Here is a 15,289-nt window from a genome sequence, read left to right on the forward strand (position 1 = left end):
TATAATACGAGATTCAAAATAGAATTTTAATGTATTCAATCCTTTTGTATCCTTTATTGAGTACTCTAAGAAACTTTCAATGCTCTTTAAGTGTATAATCAAAAATTTAAACTGAATACATGTGGTCCTATGATATTTTAGGAGGGAGATATTAAATGCCGGACGCTGTGTCATTATTCAATATAGTGCTTTAAAATTGTGCATATTGAGGTGATTTAATATTGGTATATTCAATACATCCAGTAAATCATTAATGGTTTAAAATTATTCAAGATTTGGACTGTAAATATAAAAAGTGTTTTCTTCACATCTCCTCTCTTCTCTTTATTTTGTTAATTCTACCCTTTCTTTAACTAACTTGGCCAGAGGTTATGACAATCTTGTTAATAGTTTCCACAATTGAACTCTTCCTTTCAAATGTCATTTCCCCAATTTTCCTTTCATCCTGGCATCACCCAAGGCGTTCTGATCCTCTTTGTTTCTAAGATGGTGCTCCCCCATCTACATGCCCACTTCCACTTTAGTCCTCTAACGTCCCCTTTCTCTGGGATATGACGTATCCACAGGACCATTTGAGTCCCTTCCCAGAGATGAAAGATGAGGAAGTTGTCTTCTCCATATGCTCTATGATCTATGTAGCAGAATCCATGGACTGGCTCAAGTATACACTTATTTGTGGTAAATTTCATGAGCCTCTGAAGGGTAAACTTAAATGATAGTATTGTTCTTCATATTGGGCTCCAATCCCATTCAAATCCTTCAGGCAATTCCCTAAACATTTTTTCTGGCTCTCAGTTTCTGTCAAATGGTTATCTGTATTTGAATCTGTCACCGACAGCTGATAGCAGAACCCCGTAGAGGATAGGCTTATTAGGGTCTTATCTGCAAGCACATCTTGACATTAGGAATAGTCTGAGGACTTAGAGTTTGTGGATGAAATTGTTCTTCTGGTCGGGTGGTCTCTGGATTGCCTTTCCTTCAGTCTCTGCTCCTTTTTTGTCTTTGCATTTTTTTAGACTTTGGACATTTATAGGTTAAAGATTTTGAACTGTGTGGTCATCACCTGCTCTTCACAGGTGGGCATGTCTAGCTACAAGAGGCAGATTCTTGTGGTTCTATCACTTTGCTGCTTAGTATTTCAACTACCACCATCCCAGTAAATTTATGGGACTCTCTTACATCCCTGGCATCTGTTACTTTCCAGGGTATACCCAAGTTCACCACCCACCACTGATGCTTATTGCTATTTATTCCAATTTTCCTCTAGATTTCTCTCTTTTCTCTTTATATTATTCTTACTCCCCCCATTTTTTCCATCCTTCTCTACTTCTAGCAAGGTCCCTCCATCCATTTGTCTTCCATTATCATTTTGGTCTCACTTCTAAGTCGGTTGCATGAATCCACAGTCTGGCCTTCTAAAATTTACCCTCCATGTGTTAAATGATTTGTGTATTGGGTATACTGTTCTTTGGGGCTAACATCCACTTCTCACTAGGTACATCCCATGTTATGTCCCTTTCTATCTCTGTTACTTCACTACTTTCCAGGTCCATTCCTTTGCCTACAAAGTTCTCGGTTTCCTCATTTTTAATACCTGAGTAGTATATCTTTGTTTAAATATAGCACACTTTCTGTATTTATTCCCCAGTTGATTTGACGTATATCATGATTGTTTCCAGCATTTGACACGCATACATGCATGTTACAAAATGTTCATATCAGCCTTATTTATAATATTAGGTGGTGCATGATGCCGTATTGATGGCTCAGTGTCTGAAAAAAATACTGAGGTCCAGGTTAGTTAACACTGTTGGTCCTCCTATGAGTTTGCTCCCCTACTCAGCTTTCCTCAATTTTTCCCTAGTTCCACCAAAGGGATTAGCAGCTTCTGTTCATTGACTGAGTATAATTTTCTGCATCTGACTCTTTCAGCTGCTTGGTGGGTCTTTCAGAAGGCAGTCATGTCAGGTCCGTTTGGTGAACTTGACAAAGCATGAGTAATAGTGTCAGGCCTTGGGGGCCTCTACTTAATCTGGTTCCCAGATATGGCGGGCAACTGGAATTCCATTTACTCTGGATATTCTCTGGTTTTGTCCTTGAAGTTCTTTCAGACAGCAGCAAATATGGGTCAGAGTTTTGATTATTTAATTATACCCTTACATTAGTACTCCTTGGTATATTAAAAAGCAAAATATACAAACTGCATTTTATTTCTTATAGGACAGTTAAAAAGGAAGCCAAAAGCTATCCTTTTAAATTCTTTTAAAATTTATTTTACATTAGATAAATATCTCCTTTAATAAGAGAAGAATGACTTTTTTCTAAAGTACTTTTGCTAACTTGAGACATTCAAAAATGAATTTTGCTTTCTTTTTCCAAAAGCCAATACCAATGTACATGAAGAAAATCCATCAGTAGTGAGAAGATAATTTCTGCAGTTCTTCAATAATCATTTCCTTTGGTAAGTGTAATTTTATCCAGGTGTTTCAGAATTAATCTAACTATTGTCTTTTCCATCAGTAGATGTAGAAGAAACTAGATATAATGAAATGGAATTCACTGCTACAGTAAAATCTCTTTAAAGTACAACCATATTTGCAAGCTTTAGGAACTTTTCCAAGCAATTCCAATTGACATTCTTACACAAATTATTTTTATAATAAATGTAGTAAACAAAATACTCCCATACAAACAGCAATATCTTTGGAGTTAAGATCACTTTAAATTCAAATTTCTCACCAGATATAGAGTCTTATTAATTAATCTGTGATTACTTTGGAAGGAATAAAAGAGAATATGGATTGTGTTGGGTAGTAGGAAGCAATCAGAAGCGTCAACCTCTTTGTGGTAATCTAATAGATATGAATTTCATTTCTTCTGTGAATGTTTATACATGATTCTTCCCTTTTAATATTCCCAGTCTCCTGATTTTTTTCTGGATACCAGAGATCCCGTAAGGGTTGGATTAAAAAGTTTTCACTATACCATGACAATAAACTTAGTTTTAGAAATTACCTTTTTGTTGCTACCTCTGAATAAGGAAGTTTGAATCAGATCATGCAACTTGACTTCACAGATATGTCATCCTTCTCTAATTAGCATTTACACAATTTTGTCCATAATACTGTGTCTTAGCCAGAGTTTATATTGCTGCTATGAAATACCATGACCAATGGAGAAAAAACTAAGTTGGAGAAGAAAGTGTTTATATTAGTTTACATTTTCTTTTTTAAATTTTTTATAATAGAATTTTACAATCCAGATATCATTCCTCTCCCAGCCCATACTCTGACTGTTCTACATCCCACACCTTCTCCCCTTATGCTCATCTGAATGAAGCTGTCTCCCACTACACCCCCAGTCTACCAGACCTCTCCACTGCCTGGGGACTCAAGTCTCTTGACGGTTAAGTACATCTTATCTTGTTGTGTCCAGAACCAGCCCTCCAGTCTCAGAGGACTCATATTAGGTGGTGCATGATGCCGTATTGATGGCTCAGTGTCTGAAAAAAATACTGAGGTCCAGGTTAGTTAACACTGTTGGTCCTCCTATGAGTTTGCTCCCCTACTCAGCTTTCCTCATTTTTTCCCTAGTTCCACCAAAGGGATTAGCAGCTTCTGTTCATTGACTGAGTATAATTTTCTGCATCTGACTCTTTCAGCTGCTTGGTGGGTCTTTCAGAAGGCAGTCATGTCAGGTCCGTTTGGTGAACTTGACAAAGCATGAGTAATAGTGTCAGGCCTTGGGGGCCTCTACTTAATCTTGTTCCCAGATATGGCGGGCAACTGGAATTCCATTTACTCTGGATATTCTCTGGTTTTGTCCTTGAAGTTCTTTCAGACAGCAGCAAATATGGGTCAGAGTTTTGATTTGTGGATGGCAACCTTATCCCTCACTTGATTTTCTCTCTTTCTCATGGAGGTAGTCTCTACAAGTTCCCTCTACACACTCCTGGACATTTCACTGAGTTCTGATAGTCTCTTACCTCTCAGGTCTCTGGAATATTCTACAGCCATGCCCCACCACCAACCTTTTAGTTCCTGAGGTTGCCTGTCCAATCATTCTGCTGGCACTCGGGGCTTCAGTCCTACTCTGCACCAATACCTGATCATGTTACCCTCTTTCCCTTACTGTCTTCATTCTCACCCAGGTCCCACACTCTTCCCTCCTGAGGTTCATTTCTCCTCCCTCTCAAGTAAGATTGAGATTCCTCACGTTGGCTGTTCAGCTTGTTAAACTTTTATTTTTCGTTTTATAGAAACTGGATTTTTGTTTACATTTCAAATATTATACACTTTCCCAATTTTATAGTCATAAGACTCCTATCACTTTCCCGAAGAGTTCTTCTATGAAGGTGTTCCCCCTCACCAACCAATCCATTTCCCAGCACCCCGTGACATTCCCCTTCACTGGAGTTTACAGCTTTGGTAGGCCTAAGAGCTTCTCCTCCCATTGATGTCCAAGAAGGCCATTCTTGGCTACATATGCAGTTGGAGCCATAGTTCTGTCCATGTACAGTCTTTGTATATTGGTTTAGTACCAGAAAGCTTTGGTTCAGAGGCATAGTTTTTCTTATGGGCTTGAAATCCCATTCAGCCCAGGTAATTCTTTTTTCCAAATTTACTAACAATAGGTTCGTTTGCATTCCACTGGTTTGACAATAACCCTCACTTATATAATTGGCATGCTCTACCTGGGTCTCTCAGGAAAGAACTATATCTGTTTCCTGGCACCATGCACTTCTTTTTTTTTTTTTTTTAATTAACTTGACTATGTCTTATTTTCATTTAGAGTGTTATTCCCTTTCCCAGTTTCTGGGCAAACATCCCCCTAATCCCACCCCCTCTCCTCCTTTATGGGTGTTCCCCTCCCCATCCTTGCCCCATTGCCACCCTCCCCCCAACAGTCTAGTTCACTGGGGGTTCAGTCTTAGCAGGACCCAGGGCTTCCCCTTCCACTGGTGCTCTTACTAGGATATTCATTGCTACATATGAGGTCAGAGTCCAGGGTCAGTCCATGTATAGTCTTTAGGTAGTGCCTTAGTCCCCGAAAGCTCTGGTTGCTTGGCATTGTTGCACAGATGGGGTTTCGAGCTCCTTCAAGCTCTTCCATTTCTTTCTCTGATTCCTTCAACGGGGATCCTATTCTCAATTCAGTGGTTTGCTGCTGGCATTCGCCTCTGTATTTGCTGTATTCTGGCTGTGTCACTCAGGAGCGATCTACATCTCGCTCTTGTCGGCCTGCAATTCTTTGCTTCATCCATCTTGTCTAATTTGGTGGCTGTATATGTATGGGCCACCTGTGGGGCAGGCTCTGAATGGGTGTTCCTTCAGTCTCTGTTTTAATCTTTGCCTCTCCCTTCCCTGCCAAGGGTATTCTTTTTCCTCATTTAAAGAAGGAGTGAAGCATTCACATTTTGATCATCCGTCTTGAGTTTTGTTTGTTCTAGGGATCTAGGGTAATTCAAGCATTTGGGCTAATAGCCACTTATCAATGAGTGCATACCATGTATGTCTTTCTGTGACTGGGTTACCTCACTCAGAATGATATTTTCCAATTCCAACCATTTGCCTTCAAATTTCATAAAGGCATTTTTTCTGATAGCTGAGTAATATTCCATTGTGTAGTGGAGCACGTGTCTTTTTTTCTATGTTGGGGAATCTTTTTTGTATATGCCCAAGAGAGGTATAGCTTAACGCTCAGGCAGTTCAATGTCCAATTTTCTGAGGAACCTCCAGACTGATTTCCAGAATGGTCGTACCAGTCTGCAATCCCACCAACAATGGATGAGTGTTCCTCTTTCTCCCAATCCTTGCCAACATCTGCTGTCACCGGAGTTTTTGATCTTAGCCATTCTCACTGGTGTGAGGTGAAATCTCAGAGTTGTTTTGATATGCATATCCTTTATTACTAAAGATGTTGAATATTTCTTTAGGTGTTTTTCAGCCATTTGGTATTCCTCAGCTGTGAATTCTTTCTTTAGCTCTGAAACCCATTTTTAATAGGGTTATTTGACTCCCCGCATTCTAACTTCTTGAATTCTTTGTGTATTTTGGATATAAGGCCTCTATCTGTTTTAGGATTGGTAAAGATCTTTTCCCAATCTGTTGGTTGCCGTTTTGTCATAATCACAGTGTCCTTTGCCTTACAGAAGCTTTGCAGTTTTATGAGATCCCAATTGTCGATTCTTGATCTTAGACCATAAGCCATTGGTGTTTTGTTAGGGAAATTTTTTCCAGTGACCATATGATCCAGATGCTACCCTAGTTTTTCTTCTATTAGTTTGAGTGTATCTGGTTTGATGTGCAGGTCCTTGATCCACTTGGAATTAAGCTTTGTACAGGGTGATAAAAATGGATCGATCTTCATTCTTCTACATGTTCACCTCCAGTTGAACCAGCACCATTTGCTGAAAATGCTATCTTTTTTCCATTTGATGGTTTTGTATCCTATGTCAAAAATCAAGTGCCCATAGGTATGTGGGTTCATTTCTGGGTCTTCAATTCTGTTCCATTGGTCTATCTGTCTGTCTCTGTACCAATATCATGCAGTTTTTATCACTACTGCTCGGTAATACTGCTTGAGTTCAGGGATAGTGACTCCCCCTGCAGTCCTTTTTATTCTTGAGGATAGTTTTAGCAATCCTGGGTTTTTTGTTATTCTAGATGAATTTGCAAATTGTTCTGTCTAACTCTTTGAAGAATTGGATTGGTATTTTGTTGGGTTTATATTGAAATCATCGATCGCTTTTGGTAAAATGGTCATTTTTACTATATTAATCCTGCCAATCCATGAGCATGGGAGATCTTTCCATCTTCTACAGTTTTCTTCAATTTCTTTCTTCAGAGTCTTGAAGTTCTTATTGCACAGATCTTTTACTTGCTTGGTTAAAATCACACCGATCTAATTTATATTATTTGGGTCTATTATGAAGGGTGTTGTTTCTCTAATTTCTTTCTCGGCTTGTTTCTCTTTTTTTGTAGAGGAAGGCTACTGATTTATTTGAGTTAATTTTATACCCAGTCACTTGGATGAAGTTGTTTATCAGCTTTAGTAGTTCTGTGGTGCAACTTTTGGGATTACTTAACTATACTATCATATCTTGTGCACATAGTGATATTTTGACTTTTCAGATATGTATCCCCTTACCTCCTTTTGTTGTCTGATTGCTCTGGCTAGAACTTCAATAACTGTATTGAATAAGTAGGGAGAGAGTGGGCAGCCTTGTCTAGTCCCTGATTTTAGTTGGATTGCATCAAGTTTCTCTCCATTTAGTTTAATGTTAGCAACTGGTTTGCTGTATATGACTTTTACTGTGTTTAGGTATGGGACTTGAATTCCTATTCTTTCCAGGGCTTTTATCATGAAGGGGTGTTGAATTTTGTCAAATGCTTTCTCAGCATCTAATGAAATGATCATGTGGTTTTGTTCTTTCAGATTGTTTATATAATGGATCACATTGATGGTTTTCCATATATTAAACCATCAATGCATGCCTGGGATGAAGCCTACTTGATCATGGTGGATGATTGTTTTGATGTGCTCTTGGATTCGGTTTGCCAGAATTTTATTGAGTATTTTTGCATCGATATTCATAAGGGAAATTGGTCTGAAGTTCTCTTTCTTTGTTGGGTCTTTGTGTGCTTTAGGCATAAGAGTAGTTGTAGCTTCATAGAAGGAATTCGGTAATGCTCTATTTGTTTCAATTTTATGGAATATTTTGGATAATATTGTTATGAGGTCTTCTATGAAGGTCTGATAGAATTCTGCACTAAACCCGTCTGGACTTGGGCTCTTTTTAGTTGGGAGACCTTTAATGACTGCTTCTATTTATTTAGGAGTTGTGGGGTTGTTTAGCTGGTTTATCTGTTCCTGATTTAACTTCAGTACCTGGTATCTGTCTAGGAAATTGTCCATTTCCTGCAGATTTTCAAGTTTTGTTGAATATAGGCTTTTATATTAAGATCTGATGATTTTTTGAATTTCCTCTGAATCTGTAGTTATGTCTCCCTTTTCATTTCTGATTTTGATAATTTGGATACAATCTCTAAGTCCTCTCATTAGTCTGCTAAGGGTGTATCTATCTTGTTTGTTTTCTCAAAGAATCAACTTTTGGTTCTCTTGATTCTTTCTATGGTCCGTTTGTTTCTACTTGGTAGATTTCAGCTCTGAGTTTGAATATTTTCTGCCTTCTACTCCTCCTGGGTGTATTTGCTTCTTTTTGTTCTGGAGCTTTTGGTTGTGCTGTCAAGCTGGTGACATATGCTCTTTCCAGTTTCTTTGTGCAAGCACTCAGCGCTATGAATTTTCCTCTTCGCACATCTTTCATTGTGTCCCATAAGTTTAGGTATGTTGTACCTTCATTTTCATTAAATTCTAAAAAGTCTTTAATTTCTTTCTTCATTTCATCCTCGACCAGGTTATCATTGAGTAGAACATTGTTCAATTTCCTCGTATATTTGGGCATTCTTCCCTTATTGTTATTGAAGACCAGCTTTAGGCCATCATGGTCTGATAGCACTCATGGGATTATTTCTATCTTTCTGTACCTGTTGAGGCTCTTTTTCTTGACCAGTTATAAGGTCAATTTTGGAGAAAATACCATGAGGATCTGAGAAGAAGGTATATCCTCTTGCTTTAGGATAGAATGTTCTATGAATATCTGTTAAGTCCATTTGGCTCATGACTTCTCTTAGTCTGTGTACGTCTCTGTTTAATTTCTGTTTCCATGATCTGTCCATTGATGAGAGTGGGGTGTTGAAATCTCCTACTAGTATTGTGTGATGTGCAATATGTGTTTTGAGCTTTAGTAAGGTTTCTTTTACATATGTAGGTGCCCTTGTATTTGGGGCATAGATATTTAGGATTGAGAGTTCATCTTGGTGGATTTTTCCTTTGATGGATATGAAGTGTCCTTCCTTATCTTTTTCGATGAATTTTAGTTGAAAATTGATTTTATTTGATATTAGAATGGCTACTCCAGCTGGCTTCTTCTGACCATTTGCTTGGGAAGTTGTTTTCAAGCCATTCACTCTGAGGTAGTGTCTGTCTTTGTCTCTGAAGTGTTTCCTGTAGGCAGCAGAATGCAGCGTCCTCGTTGCATATCCAGTTTGTTAATCTACTTCATTTTATTTGGGAGTTGAGGCCATTGATGTTGAGAGATATTAAGGAATATTGATTATTTCTTCCTGTTACATTCATATTTGCATATGAGGTTTTGTTTGTGGCCTTTTCTTCTCTTTGTTTTGTTGCCAAGACGATTAGTTTCTTGCTTCTTCTAGGGTATAGCTTGCCTCCTTATGTTGGGCTTTACCATAGATTATCCTTTGTAGTGCTGGATTTGTAGAAAGATATTGTGTAAAATTGGTTTTGTCATGGAATATCTTGGTTTCTCCATCTATGTTAATTGAGAGTTTTGCAGGATACAGTACCTGGGCTGGCACTTGTGGTCTCTTAGGGTCTGTATGACATCTGTCCTGGATCTTCTGGCTTTCCTAGTCTCTGGCGAAAAGTCTAGTGTGATTCTGATAGGTCTGCCTTTATATGTTACTTGACCTTTTTCCCTTACTGCTTTTAATATTCATTCGTTATGTTGGGCGTCTGGTGTTTTGACTATTATGTGATGGGAGGAGTTTCTATTCTGGTCCAATCTATTTGGAGTTCTGTAGGCTTCTTGTGTGCTTATGGGTATCTCTTTCTTTAGGTTAGGGAAGTTTTCTTCTATGATTTTGTTGAAGTTATTTACTGGTCCTTTGAGCTGGGAGACTTCACTCTCTTCTATACCTATTATCCTTAGGTTTGATTTTCTCATTGTGTCCTGGATTTCCTGTATGTTTTGGACCAGTAGCTTTTTCCGCCTTACATTGTCTTTGACAGTTGAGTCAATGATTTCTATGGAATCTTCTGCTCCTAAGATTCTCTCTTCCATCTCCTGTATTCTGTTGGTGATGCTTGTATCTACAGCTCCTTGTCTCTTCTTTTGGTTTTCTAAATCCAGGGTTGTTTCCATGTGTTCTTTCTTGATTGCTTCTATTTCCATTTTCATTCCTTCAACTGTTTGTTTGTGTTTTCCTGGAATTCTTTCAGGGATTTTTGTGACTCCTCTCTATGGTCTTCTAGTTGTTTATTTATGTTTTCCTGGGATTCTTTCAGGGATTTTTGGGATTCTTCTCTGTAGGCTTCTACTTGTTTATTAATTTTTTTCCTGTGTTTCTCTAAGTGAGTTCTTCACGTCATTCTTGAAGTCCTCCAGCATCATGATCAAATGTGATTTTAAATCTAGGCTTGCTTTTCTGGTGTGTTTGGATATTTCGGGTTTGCTTAGGTGGGAGAATTGGGCTCTGATGATTCCATATAGTCTTGGTTTCTGTTGCTTGGGTTCCTGCTCTAGCCTCTCGCCATCAGATTATCTCTAGTGTTACTTTGTTCTGATATTTCTGACAGTGGGTAGACTGTCTTATAAGCCTGTGTGTCAGGAGTACTGTAGACCTGTTTTCCTGTTTTCTTTCAGCTAGTTATAGCGACAGAGTGTTCTGCTTTTGGGCGTGTAGTTTTTCTATCTATAGGTCTTTATCTGTTCCTGTGGCCTCTGTCTTGAGTTTACCAGGCAGGTAATTTGCAGCAGAAAAGTTGGTCTTACCTTTGGTCCGGAGGCTGAAGTTCACTCGTGGGGTGTTACTTATGAGTTCTCCATGGTGGCCACAACCAGGAAGATCTACGCCACCCTTTCCAGGAGCTTCCGTGCACCAGGGATCCATATGGCGTTTGTTGTTTTCCTCTGGAATCAGTAATGTGTGCAGAGTGCAGCCCCTTCTGGTTTCCCAGGAGTGTCTGCCTCTCTGAAGGTTTAGCTCGCCCTCCCATGGGATTTGGTTGCATAGAACTGTTTTCCGGTCGGTCCCTTCAGGTTCTGGAGGTGTCTCAGATGCAGGGGACCCGCTGCTGCTGTGCCCTTATCCAAGAGAACCCAGAGGCCATATACAGTTTCCTCCTGGGCCAGGGATGTGGGGAGGGGTGGGCAGTGTTGGTGGTCTCTTCTGCTCTGCAGCCTCAGGAGTGCCCACATGTCCAGGCAGTGAGGTCTCTCTCCCACACGGTTTGGGACCAGAGAGCTGCTGCGGGCATGGATCCGCCAGTTTGGGGACTCCTGCTAAACACTGGAAGTGCCCTGTCCTAGAGGAATTTTGACTCTGTGTGCCTTGAGTTCACCAAGCATGTCACGTGCAACAGAAAAGTTGGTTTTACCTGTGGTCCCAAGGCTCAAGTTTGCTCGTGCGGTGTTGCCTATGAGCTCTCTGTGGCAGCAGCAACCAGGAAGCAAGTATGCACTTCTTAGCGTCATCAATCTTATGTATTTTTGTGGCAGATCTATCTATCTATCTATCTATCTATCTATCTATCTATCTATATCTCTATCTCTATCTCTATCTCTCATATATATGTGTGTGTGTGTGTGTGTGTGTGTGTGTGTGTGTGTGTGTGTGTGTGTGTGTTTTGGTGGCTCCTACAGCTATGTGGTTAGGTGGAATTTTAGGATGGATTCTGTGCAACTAGTTAAAAAATGGAGAATCAGCAAAGACCTATGACAATCAGACTTCCCCTGTTATTATGAACCTATTGAAGTTGAGGTTTCTCTGGACATGAAGACATGCCTCTTCCTCACCATCCTTCTGAGTCTTGTGTTTGGCGTGAAGAAAGAGTCATGGTAAAACCTCCAAAACCCTTATGTCTGGCCCTGGGAACAGGAAGGTTGATATTATTGAACAGATATCTAATGGGACTAGAGATCCACATTCTACAGTCCATGATGTCCTTTGCTTTACTGATGTCTCACAATTTTCGGATAAAATAAGGATTTGGGACTTTATCATTTAAAATAAGTACACAAGATTTACACTGTTATATTCACTCTATAGCTAGGCACACTTTATTGCTAATTAATTGCAAAAAATGGAACAGCAAAACAGAATTTTTGAGTGCACATTCAGGAATATATATATATATATATATATATATATATATATATATATATATATATATATTCTCCTACAAAGGAAAGTACAATATGTAAATGAGATAAATATTCAATCAATTAAAGATTTGTAGGTAAAATACTGGCCTTTGGGAAACACAGAAATCCTAGGAAATTGAAGTGTATGTCACAGGAATGGATCTGGGAATAGAATTATTATCCAGAATAAACTCCTCCACCCCATGTTCCTAGATCTTTTCTACCCATGCCATGTGCCTGACTAACTTTCTCCATTCAGAGCATGAAACCACAAATGAAGGAAAAAGAAGTCACTAGCTTTAGAGAGATGGAGTACATAAAGGTCTCCCCTGCGTCACAAGAGATATACTAGGAAAAGGCACTCTCGAATCTGGTCAATGTAAGGAAAGCTGTTCAGCATGTAGGCCATGGTAATTCTCAGAGACATCATCATTAGGCCCTCCCTGAAAAACTCTTGTAACCTGGAGATCCCTATCTTTTTCTGTGATGTCACAAGTGTTGTCATGACTGCAAATACCTCTTATATATTCCTTCAGCACATCTAGGGTTTACTAATTGTCCTCTAATTCAGAGTAAACATCAATTTGGGAGGGAGAACAAAGATAATGTAAAGATCAGATATGGGGAGAACAAAGGAAGCTGGCCTTCTGTCTTGGTATATAAAAAGGAAGAAATACGTGGTCCTTAGTACAATTCAGTTAGTGCTTGGTAGGGATTTAGTGGGATTGCTAAAGAGATAGCTTTGAACTGACCCTCCCACATATGGGAATCAGGAGCTGGGAGCCTCTCAGACGCATCTTGATTTCCCTGTTCTTATGGTTCCTGGAAATCAGAGAGTTTATATCATTCATTTCTTTATTCAAAAAGCCAAATGTACGGAAGGGAAGAGTTGTTTTCCTGAGAGCTCATGGCATTTACTCTTTTTGAAAAGAAGAAACAGGTCCTAAGGAAAAAGGGAGAGACAGGTATTGTTTCCCTAGCTCACCGTAAACTCCATGTTTTGGATATCTATAGTGCAGTCAGGGAAGCAGCAGTGCTTTTAGTTGAGACTTCATAATCTCAGTCTTTCCACTAATATTTCCACTGACTACCACTTTACTTTTCTGAATCATTAAGTATGATTAGTTGTAAGTTTTCTCTTCTTCTATTTTTTTCATTTTTTTATGTTTTAGCAATTTTTATTGCTTTTGTTAACTTGATGTTTTATATTTACATTTAATGTTATTTCATTCACCAGTTTCCTGCCCATAAGATTCCTACCCGTATCCTTCCCCTGCTTCTCTAAGCCCCCTGACTGCCCCTTCACATTCCCTTGAACTGGGAGTCAAACCTAGAGAGGACCAATATCTTCTGCTTCCTTTCGTGATGAACAATGTCATCCTCTGCCACATGCAGTTTGAGCCATAGCTCTGTCTGTGTACCTTCATTGAATATTGGTCTAGTACCAGAAAGCTCTGGTTCATTGACACTGTTGTTCTTATGTGATTGAAAGCTCCTTCAGCTCTTATAATCCTTTCTCAAAATCTGTCAACAAGAGGTCGGTTTCAGTTCACTGGTTTGCTCTAGCATTCACTTCTGTAGTTGACACGATCCACCTCTGGATCTCTCAGGAAATATCTATATCTGGTTGATAGCAGAATGCTCTTTTTATCTACATCAATCTTATCTAGTTTTGGTGGCTGGTATATATAATTTTGGTGGCTTCTACAGATTTTTGTTTAGGTGGAATGCTAACATGAATTCTGAGCAACTAGGTCAAGAATGTAGAGTTCAGAAATGACAATGCCAAATACACTCCCTCCTGTTCTTATGAACCTATTGATGTTGAGATTTCACTGGTCCTCAAGACATTCTTCTTTCTGCCCATCCTCCGGTATCTTAGGTTTGGCCTTCAGAGAGATTCATGGTAAAGCATTGGACCCTCAAGTCTAGCAATGGGAACACAGGAAGGTAGATAGTTTAGTACTAATATCAAATAGAACTAGACAACTGAATTCTGTAGTCATTTTGTCCTTTGCTTTTCTGAAAATGGAATTTGAAACAGAATTTTTGAGTACACATACAGGAATATTAATAAAGACTCTTATCAAGGAATGTACAATGAGAAAGTGAAATACAGTATTCATTCAATTAAGGTCTGTAGGCAAAATACTGGCCTTTGGGAAATAGAGAAAACCTGGGATATTGAACTGTATGTCACAGGAATGAACCTGGGAATAACATAGTATCTAGAAGAATCTCCTCCACACTATGTTCCAAAATCCTTTCTAGCCATGCTAAGCCCCAGACTAACTTTGTCCATTCAGAGTATGTAACCACTAAAGAAGCAAAGAGAAGTCTCTAGATTTAGAGAGATGGAGTATGCAAAGGTTTCCACTGTTTCACAAGAGACAGTCCTGGAAAGGGCACCCTGAAATCTGGTCAATGTAAGGAAAGATGTTTAGCAGGTAGGCCATTTCAGTTCTCAGTATCATCATCACTAAGACTCCCTGAAAAATCTCTTGTAATCTGGAGAGACCTAGCTTCTTCTGTGATATCACAAGTGTTGTCCTGACTGCAAATGCCCCTCAGATATTACTTCAGTACATCTAGGGTTTAATAATTGGCCTCTAATGCATTGTAAACAGCCATTTGGGAGGGAGAACACAGAGGATGAAGTGATCAGACATGGGGAGTAGGAAGATGGCCTTCTATCTTGGTATAAAAAAAAGAAGTACATGAACAATGGGAAAGCTCCTTGAGTCTTGGGTAGGGGTTGCATAGGTTCTCTGAAGAGAGAGTCTTGATCGGAGACTTCCTCATATGGGAATTAGGAGCTGGGATCCTCTCAGAAGCATCTGGACTTCCCTGCTTGTTATTTTTCTTGGAAGTCAGATAGTTTATATAATTCATAGCTTTATCCCAACAGCCAGGTTTTGGGAAGGTCACTAAAGTTTTTCCTGAGAGCTCATAGCTTTTATCCTTTTACCAAGATGGAAAAGGTCCTAAGGAAGAAAGTTAAGGCAAGTATTGTGTGCTCAGCACAGAGAAAACTCCTCCATGCATTGGATTCTAATAATGCAGTTTGTGTCTGGCACTGATATCTGGGAGGGAGAAGTGATTCTAGAAGATACTTCATCATATCAGTCTTTCCACTAGTATTACTTTGACTACCATTCCCTGAGATTGACCCTTTAAAATTCTGAGTCTATAGGTGTGATTGGCTGGCAGATTTCTTTTCTTCTATTTCTTTCATTTTTTAAAATTTTTTTAGCCAATTGTATTGCTTTTTTAAATGGA

This window comes from Rattus norvegicus, chromosome Y (assembly GCF_036323735.1).
Source record: "Rattus norvegicus strain BN/NHsdMcwi chromosome Y, GRCr8, whole genome shotgun sequence".
NCBI classification, from domain to species: Eukaryota; Metazoa; Chordata; class Mammalia; order Rodentia; family Muridae; genus Rattus; species Rattus norvegicus.